The sequence below is a fragment of the Ixodes scapularis genome, unplaced genomic scaffold (genome assembly GCF_016920785.2).
Source record: "Ixodes scapularis isolate PalLabHiFi unplaced genomic scaffold, ASM1692078v2 PGA_scaffold9__187_contigs__length_104089568, whole genome shotgun sequence".
NCBI lineage: Eukaryota > Metazoa > Arthropoda > Arachnida > Ixodida > Ixodidae > Ixodes > Ixodes scapularis.
Window position 1 is genome coordinate 4,261,180 of NW_024609884.1, and position 13,044 is coordinate 4,274,223.

Sequence of the window (13,044 nt, forward strand, 5' to 3'; positions counted from 1 at the left end):
TTTGACTGGTTTTCCTACTAAGACCCAAGGGGTGGGACAGGGTTGTTGTACTGTAACTCCCAGAAAGCTTGCATGCCTATAACTTGTTTAATTGAGAGTTAATGGCTTCGTCGCAGCAAGTGAGCAGTGGTAATATATATAATCTTTTGTAAACAGAAAACCCCGAAGCTATGAATTAGGTAGACAAAGCTGGCAGGAGAACTTGCAAAGCCACCTAGTGGAAGTTTTTTTAGCGAAGAAGGCTCCTTTTCAAGTACCTCCAAGAAAGTATGCGCTCGCAAAAGGCGTCTTCAAATTTCTGAATTCCCGTTGATTTGTTTGATTGACTGATTTTTATTTTCACAGATCAGGCACGTAAACATTTGGAGCCAAGCGCAACCTAGACTTCAGGTTATCTGACTCTGTCGCGTTACGAGCTTCTGAACTATCACTAATGTTTGTAGAATTTTCTTAGTACATCGATTCTTAGTATCCATGGAGCATCTGGCACTTCCATAGTGCCTCCACTTCATGCAACTTTTATTTGTGAACATGTCTAAATGTGCCATTGACATCACAAGAGTGCATAAAGTACCCTGGCATATGACAAAGCTTGAGAGAAGGCCTAATATTTTTTCATAGACAACCTTTATGTACTGTCATTAACACAATTTTCTTGATTACTAATACTTTAGGCCAGCATCGCCTTTTAAGAGATGCTTTGTCCATTGAATCGATCCTTAGAGTGCTAGGTGACAATCTACAGAAACATACTCTAGTGCTACCTGTTCGGCTACATGTTGATGGCATATGGGCGTTCGTTTTGACTGTTTCTTCAATTGTGCGTTAGTACTATATATTTCCCTCTTGCACCTGGCAAGTCCCACTCCTGGTCTTCACAACCAAATTGATTCCTGTCGTATAACCTCAGGCCTTGCAAAAGACGAAGAGCCATTGGGGGATTAAAACTGTAGCGCCATCAGCTGTGCCGCCCTCACTGGACACACACGAGGAAGCATGCGTAAACCGAATGGGATGCAATGTTGCGTCTGCAGCCAGCAAGATTCACACGATTTCCTGCACTACCTGTTGCAAGGCCTCCACAAGGACATCAACCGCACCACCTCCAGGCCAAGACATCTTACTACTGAGATCTTAAATACCTTTTGTTGCGACGACAACCTGAGGTTTTCGTCGCAACAAAAGGTATTTAAGGGGGGACACTACCCATAAAAGTAAATTTTTAAACCACTTGTCTGATTTAAATTATATTTACAGGGCTTGTTTTTGTTGATGCTGAGAACATTTCTGCCAAATTTTGTTAACCTGGCTGAAGTACAAAAAAACCTGCAAGCCTTCAAAGATGAAAGTGGGCGTGCCTGCGTAGGAAAACTATCGTTTTAAAATTACTCATAAATTTGTCATTTTCATGTGTTATATTGCATTAGGACAGTTCAGAGCAGATAACTATGGAGCTATATTTCTATGTTATACCTTCTTTCATGACAAAAGAGCGACATAAACACAAATACAGCGTTTTCGATTTCCATCCTTTGTCCAAAATTTTTGTTTTTGAGCATGAAAAATGACAAAAATAAAAAATACAAGCTCATAGTTATCTTCCCCTTAAAATTTCACCCCAGAAAAACTCATAAAAATGAATCCAAGTTATGTAATAGCAAAACGATAGTTTTCCTAAAGTGAAATTTATGCCAGAAAGTGGAATAGAGAAAAATGTGTTCAAAGTGCTTCAACCTCTACCCTTTCTTTAGCGTTGGTGGACCGAAAATAATTTATAAAGAATTAACTATGCAGTACAATCTAATGAAACTTTCTGGGAACACCCTCTAGATGTTGGTGGATGTAAATATGACATTTTTCAAAATGAACGTTTTTTTGCAGAAATTGTTTTTTCTGGGTAGTGTCCCCCCTTAAGAGGGGCAACCCTGGATTTGGACACGAACAAGCTTGCGTTCACTTTCCCCGACTGAGTCTTTGTTGCCATGCATGGCACGGCGCTGTAGGCTTTTGGACTTTGTCTTGTCGCTTCTAAAATCTCGGGTGATCACTCCGCCGGGGACAAACACATCTCCAATGCAGAGAAGCTCCCTGCACCAGTGCTCCCACACAGCCTCCAGAGACTCCGGCTGGGGGTCATCTCAGTTGACTCCGAGCTCCCACAATCCCTGAAACATTATCGTGACGATTGCTGTTGTAGGAGCCTCAAAAATCCAAACAGATCAAAGATTCTCGCCAACACTAAAAGCATGGACCTCTTGCTGTCCAGTCTTGATGACAAGAAATCAATGAGAAAGCTTATCATGTACTCAAACTGGTATGTTTGAGGATTCCAGCCCACTCCCAGGTCCTTTCCGAGTCCCAAATGTCCAAGGTCGGCATCGGTGTGTTGGGTCTCTCCCATCTTCCAACAATTCTACCAGTTTGAGGCCATTCGGCAACCACTTGCAGGTCGCATACTCCAGCTTGATTCAAGATTTTCGCTGCCTCTTTATAGAGCCCCCTCGCCTCCTGTCGACTATCAACACCAATGACTGGGTCATCAATATACAGTTGGCTGCATATGGCGTCTGCCATCTTTGAGAACTGCTCTGGCACATTTTTAAGATGATGCTGTAATGTTGCAGCTAGGAGAAAGGGGTTCGACGTCATGCTGAAGGACACGCGCATCGCCTGATAGTACACAATTGGTTGAAGCTCTTCCCTGCATATCGTCATTCTCTCACACCATAAGAACTGCACCACACTTGGATCGCTTTTCGAGAGACACTTGCTGGAACGCTTTTTCAATGTCTGCGATGATCCCGATTTTGTGAGTTCGGAACTTGATGAGCAGGTCGATCAGCTCCAAATTCAAATTCGGCCCACTTTCCAGAACTTGGTTCAGTGAGAAACGACCTCCAGCGCTCGACAATGCGTCAAATACAACCCTCAATCAAGTCGTTCTGCTTTCATGACGTCCCAGTCTGTCCTACCCGTGACGTCACAAACAATGATTATGATAGCTAGCGAAGTGCAAAAGGGAATGGGAAATCGTGATTGGTACGTTGTAGCCGCTATTTCGTTATAACTAACTTCGTTAAACTAGTCTCGACAGTAGTCCCTTTCAGCTTGCAAAACTATTTTCTGCTACCGTTGATAAGTGATAACTTTGCCAACTATATTGGTACAAGTTTGTTTGCTACATATTTTCTTCTATCCTGCAGTGCTTATTAAGATTGATGTGACAGTCCTGAAATTCATTCTCTGAGGTAGTGGGCTCCCTCCAGATCTTTTGTCCGCTGCGCTTCTGTGTGCAGTTATTGTGCAAGATGAACAAACTGGAAACGCTGCTCTGTGCTGGAGCACAAAGTTGTGCGGTGTACGTTCGGCCGTCGCGCCATAATCACTTAATTTTTTGTGGCGCGTGGTGGCCAAAACACGGAAGCTGTGAAAGTGTCTATCAAAAATGTTAGGATGCAATAATAAATATAGGCTTGGGCTGGAATTCGAGAGTCAGAAATTTGCTGTTCAATTTCTTTCGCTTTTGCTGTGATCAATTCTTGTGCTTTTTTCTTTCCTTGTCATCACTACCATAGAAGTTCCGTCGGGGCCAAACATCAAGTAAGCAACTTCAGAACTTTGAAGCTATGTGACAGGATGTGCCTGGATGAATGTCTTCCTCTTTCTGGATTCTCCTTTGCGAATTACGAAGCTGTGTGTAGAGAAATTTTCGACAGAGTTTTCTAGACTCCGGGTCGTGAAGACAGAGATACTGTACATTCCAAGAAAGGCAAAGTCTAACTGGAACCTAAAAGTATACTTTTAAATAAAAGTAGAGCACAGTTGTTGACCAGGTGACAACAGCAGCACTTGTCTTTGTTGGTGACCATAGTCTGTGTGTCATATTTCTGCCCACGGTCCAGAACTTTGCAAGGCCCTTTTATTTTTTAGTAATTTTTTGTTGGCCCTCTCTTTAGGATGCCGAGGCAGAATGTGATCGTGACGCTATGGCAAAGGAGCTGGAGGCAGAGACCCTGCGCAACGTCGAGCTGTGGAACAGGGCCAAGACGATGAAGTAGCATGGAGGTGGCCCTCGGAGAAGGCCAAGACTCTCCATGCTACAAGAGAGTCTTGGCCCTAGGAGAGGGTCAGGACCCTCTCCGAGGACCCTTCGTGGGCACCACAACGTGTGCGCGTGCACGTTCACATCTTTGCCAAGGACTTCATAGTGGTGCCATTCAACCGGAACTCGCACAGCAGAGCCCCGCGGCGAGTCCCCAGGTGCCCGAGGACAGGATAGGTGGGTGGCGAGAGTATTTGATCGTGTGACAGGTTCCCACGTTTTCGTCTGCAATATGCAGACAAAAGCACAAAAAACAAGTGTTCATCACGACGTCAGTTTCCGTGACGGGCAAGTTTGTAGCGAACTACTGCGTGGTATTGCACTATGAAACTCAAATCTGCTGCATCCGGAATCTGTAGTATCCTTTCGGTGTGACAGGGAGTTCGTAGCAAATTCCCGCGCTTTTATTGCATCGTGAAACGCAAACTTGCTGCGTCTGTGATTTGTGGTAACGCTTTCCGTGTAGCATGGTTTATAGTCCCAGTGTTCATCACTAATTTTTGATAAAATTTCTGGTTATCTCTTTTTTTTTGGGTAGGCGTTCTCAAGGGATTTTCTGGTATTTAGTGTATTGGCCAGAGTTGTCCAAAAATTAATCCAAGAGTGCCTTAATTAAAGAAGTTGGTGCCTGTATTCCTCTTTGTATTCCTCTTTCCGGAATCTCCTTTGCGAATTACTGAGCCTTGGGTTGCCAAAGGCATGGTAGCGCTTTTTTGGACGAGGACAAAAGAAAGAAAGACAAGACAGACACGATCGAAAAGCGATCCAAGCGCTCGTGTCTGTCTTGTCTTTCTTTCTTTTGTCCTCGTCCAAAAAAGCGCTACCATGCCTTTGGCAACCCAAGACCAATACCAACTAGCCCAACATACAGCTTTGAATTACTAAGGTTTGTGTAGGAAAATTTTCAACAGAGTTTTCTCGACTCCGGGTCGTGAAGACAGAGATATTGTACATTCCAAGAAAGGCAAAGTCTAACTGGAGCCTAAAAGTTAACTTTTAAATAAAAGTAGAGCACAGTTGCTGACCAGGTGACAACAGCAGCACTTGTCTTTGTTGGTGACCACAGTCTGTGTGTCATATCCCTACCCATGGTCAAGTACTTGTGCAAGGCCCTTTTATTTTTTATTAATTTTTTTGTTGGTCCACTCTTTAGGATATCCGAGGCAGAACTTGAGGGCCAAGACGATGAGGTAGCATGGAGGTGGCCCTCGGAGAGGGCCAAGACGCTCCGAGGGAGCGTCCTGGATTTCCAAAGGTCTCTCTACCAGAAGGTGAGTGTCGGAATTGAGTTTGCTCATTAAAGGGCAACTCCGCTTAATTTCAAAAATTTTGAGATAGTGGCTGATTTTGCTTCTTGAAGCACTCAAAAACAATCCCCAATCCTTTGTTTCGCGAAAAATAAAATATTTTTCGTGTAATTTTACTCTAGCCATGATCACAAACCGAAACGGTGGCAAAGCCGGACAACATTGTATATTCGGCATCACTAAGCATGTACACCCACGTGATATACAAGGGGAAGAAGCAGCTCCCCTCTTATCAGGATCCTCCTTTGTGCCTCCTGGATTAGCACAGGCGTTGCTATTCTCCTCCCAGAAGATTATAGAAGATTAACCTGTCACTCAAAATTCTTACAAAAGCAGCTTCCTTCTCCTCCTTTTACTTGGTGTTCAAAAGTATGCGATGTAACACAAGCCGCGCTCATCGAGGCGATCGGCTTATCAGTAGTATCAATAGTCGAGCGCCGGGCCGGCCGAGCGCGTCACTCACGTCTTTCACGGCGCTGGCGCCACCCGTGCTCTCCCCGGGAAAGAAAACAAAATTGAAAAAAAAAAAAAAAAAAAGAAGCTGTACATGTTTGATGACGTCGCGGACGTGCCGGGAGAAGTATTTTGGAGGAAGCGGAAATGCAGCCGGGCAATGTTGTCTGGCCCGCACGTCTCAACCAAAACCAGCGGATTCGTGCTTGTCAAACTTTGACAGCGATTTTAATGAACTTCTAGGCGGAATTCCGTCGTAATATTTGCCATGCGGGTTTTGTAGATGATAACAAAGAGAACTGTATAGTTTTGCACTACTGGAAAAGAAGCGGAGTTGCCCTTTAATGTAAAACAATTCAACAATATACCCAACAAACATTGCACCCCTTTCGCCCGGTGGCGTGGACTCGTTCTTGATTCCCGAGCATGCGCATAATGGCCTAACATTTGTCTAGCTTCGAAATAAACGTTTGAAAAGTCGAACCTGCTTGAAGTCGAACAACAGCAGTTTCGCAACGTCCCTAATTCTGACTACACTAAAGGAGCTTGAACGATGTTGGGTTCAAATTTTGCCGACTGCATAGTGCATTGTGCTACACAGGAGAATTAGCACTTGAGGCTAAGTTGGAAACATTAAATCTTAAAATTTATTTAGTTTTTCACAAAAAAACAACAAACAAACAATTGTTAATGTTTTTTTTTTTTTGTTTTTTTTTAACACAAAATGCGTTACATGGTTTGCTCGTAGTTAGCTCTCATGATGCACGTTTATGATGGAAGAGCGCCATGTAAGTGCTGCAGTTGCACTTAGTTAGAAGTCGTGTCTTCGCTGTTTGAACAAGAGAGCCAGCAAAATTCTGATGCAGCACTCGTGTTCAAGCTGTGCCCATGCTCGCTTCTGGCAGTGAAAGAAACAGGAAAGAAGTAGAGTGGAAAGCACATTTCACCTTTTGTGGAACCAAACAAAGGAGCAAAGACCTCGAAAGCTCTTGTTTGTTCCCTAAGGGAAACGCACCTTGTAGAAGATTAACCCCGGTGTGAACAGTGCTGTGGTTATGTTGAATTTGAATCTTATTGTTTTACACCCTTATTCTTTGCTTCCTCTCGTCTTTAAAAACCTATCTCGTAGCCTTCCCCCCTCCTCCCCATTCAGAGAGTAGCCAACTGCGATAATTACCCGGTTTAATTAGCCTCTGTGCCTTTCTGTTTTGACCTTTTGCGAGGGTGATTTGGTCCTCGCCAAAATTTTACGGTGAATGTCACTCTCAAATTTAGGAAAAAGCATGTCTCGTTGCTTTTGTGTCTAGTAATCATTTTTAAAAGCTCTCCCTCTGCTGCACCAGTCAATTGCTTGGAACCAGTCAGGTTCAAATTCCTGAAATGTCTAAAATCCTCGCAACATCTCCAGGTGTAAAGTCAACCGTAATCTGATAAAGCCTCTTTGCGAAGAAGGCGCTGTGTAGCAGAGATCTCGCTTGCATACCATAAGAACCCCCTGCTGGTCGAAATTAATCCTAGATTCTCCGCTGGGGCGTGCCAGATGCCCTTTGTTGGTTCGGCACGTAAATGCGCCCAAGTTTGTCGTTCTCCATTTTAAGACTTGTTTTGGCAGACCCGAGCATCTGATTGACGCGTGACCATGAGGAACACTCCCTAGTGTACCTATAAGTGTTTACATTGAAGGCTTGTTTACGGCTTTATTGCATTAACGGGGCACTAAATCATGTTCCGCAATAGTCTATTTATGACCCTAACTCAGTCTATGGGATCTAAGCATTCTGAGAAACCAAATGTGACATTCGTGCGCAGTGATTCCTCTATTGGAATTGGTATTAACGATTGATTACTCTGGAACTATCGCACACACCATAGGCAGCAGTCGGACGATGAAAACTTTTTTTCTCCAACGGTGCCCTCTGGCGTCTGTGATACGGGTGTCTAGCTACCGGGAAAACTGGGAATTGTCTGGGAAATTTTAATTTCCGGGAAAAATCGGGGGAATTGTCAGGGATATTGTCAAAAAGCGAGCCCAATCGGGGAAAATGAGCCGGAAACGCCATCGAGTGCCCTGAGCAAAGACTTGGGGGCAAAAGAATGGGCAATAAAGTCTGCTAAGAGCAGAGCGCGGGCTCTGCTCACCCGATGGAAAGTGTGCTACCCGATGCAAAGGGAAGGGCCGACAAATTCAGTCCAAGCCTTGGATTGGATTGGATTAGATTGAGACCACGACTATAGGCTAGATCCAGTTAGAGCTACTAGATTTAGCAACGATTGGGGAAGTGGCAGACCCCAATCCAATCCAAGCCTTAAGCCAAAAGTATCTGAAAGTGTACATCTGGTGGCCATGTTGCCATTTGGTTATTGACGTGTGTGTTTGAGCGTCGTGTTTTCATTGTGTTTCCGTGAGTGGCCTCTTCACGGACGATGTCGGTGGCAAGAAAGTGCTCATTCAACGCGGATGGACGAACCTGAATATTTCGGAATATGCACATTGGATTAAGCTTGTGCAAAATGATCCTCACAGTGCCCAATGCTCACTGCCTTGTGTTGTAATCGTCTTATATATTTAACCGCCTCTAGAGTGCTCAGGGAATCACACCCTGGAAAAGTCGGGGAATTTCAAAATAATACTTTGCTAGACAACCCTGGTGATAGCACCGAGGTAATTCACCTTTGATACCGATTTTAATAGAGAAATCTGCTGCACTCAAATGTATGTTTGGTTTTTCTTTTTTTAGGATGCTTAGTGTCCATAGATTGAGTTGGCACCATAAATAAGACTTAAAGGGGCACTGACACATCAAAATTATATATTTTTTTATTATCCGAAACGATTGAAGACGATGCCAGGACATTACCCTCAAAATTCGAAATTTGGGAGTTCAGTATTTGTGAAGTAAAAAAACAATTTCCAAATGCCGAATTCGAAGTTCCCGCGCGATCCGCGCCGGTGCATTGACGTCAAATCTTGCGGAGACCTGAGAGTCCACTTTCTTTCACGACTCCCTGCTGTTGCCATGGCGACCCAAAGCGAGGAGGAATGGAGCGAGCGCCGGCGGACCGGTTTGGAGCGGTGTGCCTGTTTTCCGTGGGAGGATGCAAATCCAGGAGACGGCACCACAACGGACTCCGATTTTTGGTATTTCAAAAAAGAAGGGCCGTAGCGCGTTCGCAATTTCGTTAAAAAACATGTTTTACGATTGCCGTTATTAAATGTTATAGAAATGTAGCCTACAAAGCTTCTAAATTTCATGATTCTTGACGTCACGAATCAAAAGAAGCGAGGAGGCGAGAGGCGGGAGAATCAAACGCCAAAAATAAAAAGGCGCGCGCGCGCGCAAAAAATTTCTTTTTCGCGATGCGTTTTTTTTTTTTTTTTTTTTTTGCGTGTCTATGATTGCAACTTTCATCGTTTTAGACAATAAAAAAAATACGACCTTTGGGGTGTCGGTGCCCCTTTAAGCAGAAAGTGGTTTAGTGCCAGAACCAAGAGGGGCTTTTATTAGTTGGAAGTTTGTAGCATTCGGGCTCTTTTAGCAGCCCCTCGAAAGCAAGGTTTTGCTGTCGTGGACCGATCTCGCCGGATGGTTTGACTACGCCGCATCGAGGGAACTTTAATCTCCCCACGTACAAGAGCTTCGCCGGAACCCTGCGCGTGCGCAGCGTCAAGACGGCACAAGCCCTCTCACTGCCGTCTGCCTCCCGTGAACCAAAGTTGCGTGCGCCGAATGCCCGAATGCTTGGCGAGATCGGTCGTGTTCCTGGCTGTGAAAATGCATTGCTGTTGCGAAGGCTCATTCCACGCCGTAAAACAAACAAACTGTAAAGCTTATTATACCGACGGTGGTCGTGAAACCAGGGTTACCTGCGCCCGAATTGAACGTTTCTGGTACCTAGTGCCGATGCTTTTTTTTTTTCGCATTAAGATTTTATTTTTCAAGAAACGTGAATATGATGAGCCACCGTCTGCATTTCTTAGGCTGTGAGTGGCTATGGGGGGCCTCAGCAAGGCACATGGGACATTGTGCCTTGCAAGATGTTTTTTACTTTTTTTTATTGCTCTGGTGTGCGTGAGATCATGAATTTCTTGGCACTAGGTGTTACTTTGGCCAGTGTTGTGGTGGCATTTTGTTTCCAGCAATATAGAGTGCTACCACCCCAAGAACACAGAAGCACTCAAATCGTGGCAATCTCTTAAAAAAAAAAAAAAAAAAGATTGTGTGCGAGAATTTTTTTTTTTTTTTTTCACACATTGACATTTGTTTCTCTTTTTTTTTTTTTTTGTCTTTGCAGGATTTCGACGACCTTAACCGCTGCTGCATCATGCCCGAACAACAAAAAAAAAAAAAAAAAAAAAAAGGAAGAAAGAAAAAGCTATGTTACTGTGGCAGGACCGTAGTACCATGTATTTGTTTCTTTTGTCTTTTTCTTTCCTTCGGGACTTGACCCGTGTTTTTTTGCCTGCAATTTTCCATCCTTTCTTTTTCGAACATAAAAACTTCCAAGACGCCAGCGTCGTCCGGGACTTACTTGCCGGCGTATTTTTTCGTTATCTCCATCTTTGCATTTACCATAGAAATAAAAAAAAAAAAAGGCTTAACGAGTCACCACAACACAAGTCGCCAAAGCATTTTTGGCTACTTGTTAACTTAATTCTCTAACATTTTGTGTGCGTGCTTTGGTTGCTATTGGTTCATAACTTTTTTAACCTGCATTCCGTTACATTAAGGTGCCTGTCTTGCTCGTAGTGTAGTGCTTGTTCGTTTAATTGGTTTTGTGGAGAGGGGGATCAGTTAACTTACAGCGAATTCTTCATGGTGTTTGGAATGGTTTTTCCAAACCTTTCCTGTGTTTGAGATCAAAGGCTTCAGTGCTTAAACCTTTATGGCTTTAGAAAAAGGGTGTAGGTGCAACATCACTGCAGTAAGTTTCGGGAGGGCAGAGTTTTTTTTTCGTTAAGCGCACTTTCAAGAGGCTACATCCTTTTGCACGTGGTTCTGCAGGGAAACGGAACAAATGGTCCCGGAACAAATGGTCCCGGAATAAATGGCCCTGGAATAAATGGTCCCGGAGCAAATGGTCCCAAGTACAAACTAGGAAAAAATGGTCCCAGATAAATATGGGTTTCGCGGTTTCGAATAAATCCGATAAAACCCAATAACACTTGCCGGTAAAACATTTTACGGTTTCCAGTTTATACGAGAAGCTCCGAATTTCGTTTCGAGTTCCGGGACCATTTGTTCCTACACCCGGTTCTGCAGCCCTGACAGCAGTTTCTGAGGCTCTGGTTTTGGTAAGAATTTTTGGCCAGTTCGTTGGTTCCCGGACATTTCATCGAACGCCGTTTCGTCGAACACCGTTTCATCGAAAAAATGGACGTTTCATCGAACGCCGTTTCATCGAAAGCCGTTTCATCGAATCGCTGACGGCCGTTTCATCGAATGTCTTTTATATAAAAAATGTGAAAGATGCTCTTTTATGCGCGGATCGAGTGCATTTTCATGTCATTCTCCCATTTCATCTTCAGGTTTTTTGATGTCCAAACTTGTAGCTGTTGCAATTTATTTTGATGCAAGTAACCCATGAGGATATTTGTACCGATTTTTATGTTTGTTTCGCATATTGTGCTTATCTGTTCACCCCTTCTGTATTACTCGATGAGCCTTGAGGGTGTTGTAACAAATGAATAAAAAGTCGCACTCCCGGTAAGAGCGCACTCCAACTCATGGAGGCCAGAAGGCGACTTTGGTTTTGTGCAGGCGCAACAACTTAAGCCATGTGAGCCTCCTAGCCTCTCATGTCTTGCTATTGATACTTTTTTACTGCTCGAAGCTTGCAGTAGCTAAAGCTGAGGTGCTATTTATGAAACTACAACGAAACATCTTTTTTTTTTTTAGTTTTAAGACTCAGTGAAGTCAAAAATAAGTACGTCACTTCAAATTTTATTTTGAAACTTTAACTTTCATGTCTTCGTGCGACAGCCATTCACAGTTTCAAATGATGAGCAATTGCTCTCAAAAAGTCCCCCACAGCCATGCTCCGTCGGTTCTCATAAAAAAGGCGGACCTTCTCATTTCTTGCCGCTATGGCCTTCTTCTGGCGAGGAGGCTCTTGGGAACTCAGCATCGCCTCAGCTTGTCTTCCGTCAGTTGATGTTCTGCGGCGATGCAAGCCAAAAACTTCCAGAACCCCGGATGGGCACCTCCGACCAGCTTCAGGAAGCAGGAATGTCACCCTGGCGTTAGATAAGACGGCGTTCGATAAAACGGCATTCGATGAAACGGCTTCGATGAAACGGTGTTCGATGAAACGGCGTTCGACGAAACGGCGTTCGATGAAATGTCCGGTCCCACAGTTCGTTTTGGGGCAGGTCGACCCCGGTGTGTTATGTTGATCTTAGTACGACCTGCACTTCCGGTTAAAGTGCCTTGTGGATCATATTTCTTAGTTTGCCCACTGTACCTGTGAGGTGCTTTTTTCCAAAAAAAAGCAGATAGCTGTTTTGTGTGAATTTTGTTTTTACGTGATACGGGGGTTATCCTGTTCTACGGCACACGCGACTTTGTCTTGCAGTTTATTAGAATGCGGGCCGAGCGGTTTGGGGCACTGAATTGTGGATGTTTTGGTTCGGGATTGTTTTGCTTGGAAATATCGTCTGTTTGTTTGACCTCGCAAACAGAAAAAGAATGACCTTTTTTTTTTCTTCACCATTTTGTTTAAATTTCTTACGCGTTACATCGGAGTATCATATATTTATGCTTGTTTTTTTTTAAATGGCCCAACTGAAATTCCTGCGTTTGGACAGTTTGAACCTTGCACCGGTTGTTGAATGATGTATGCTAATGAAAAAAACGATGTCTCAGGCAAGGCTTATACCCCATTCACACGACCGTAAAGGTACCTTTAGCTAAGGGACCTTTATTCTCTGCGGCCAATCAATTTACGATCTTCCGCGCGAGGCGTGTGCTCGCAATCCAAGAGCACGGGCTGATTCGCCGATAGCAAAGGGACCTATGTTAAAGGTACCTTTATGTTGACCGTGTGAATTGGGTATTATATTGGTTTTGTGGGGTTCGTCTCTATTTTGTGTGAATGCATATGTTGTACCCCACTCCTACTTGGGCCTTCAATGGCCTGTGGTATCCTCTAAATAAATAAATAAAGTCGACAATTCTCTGAAAT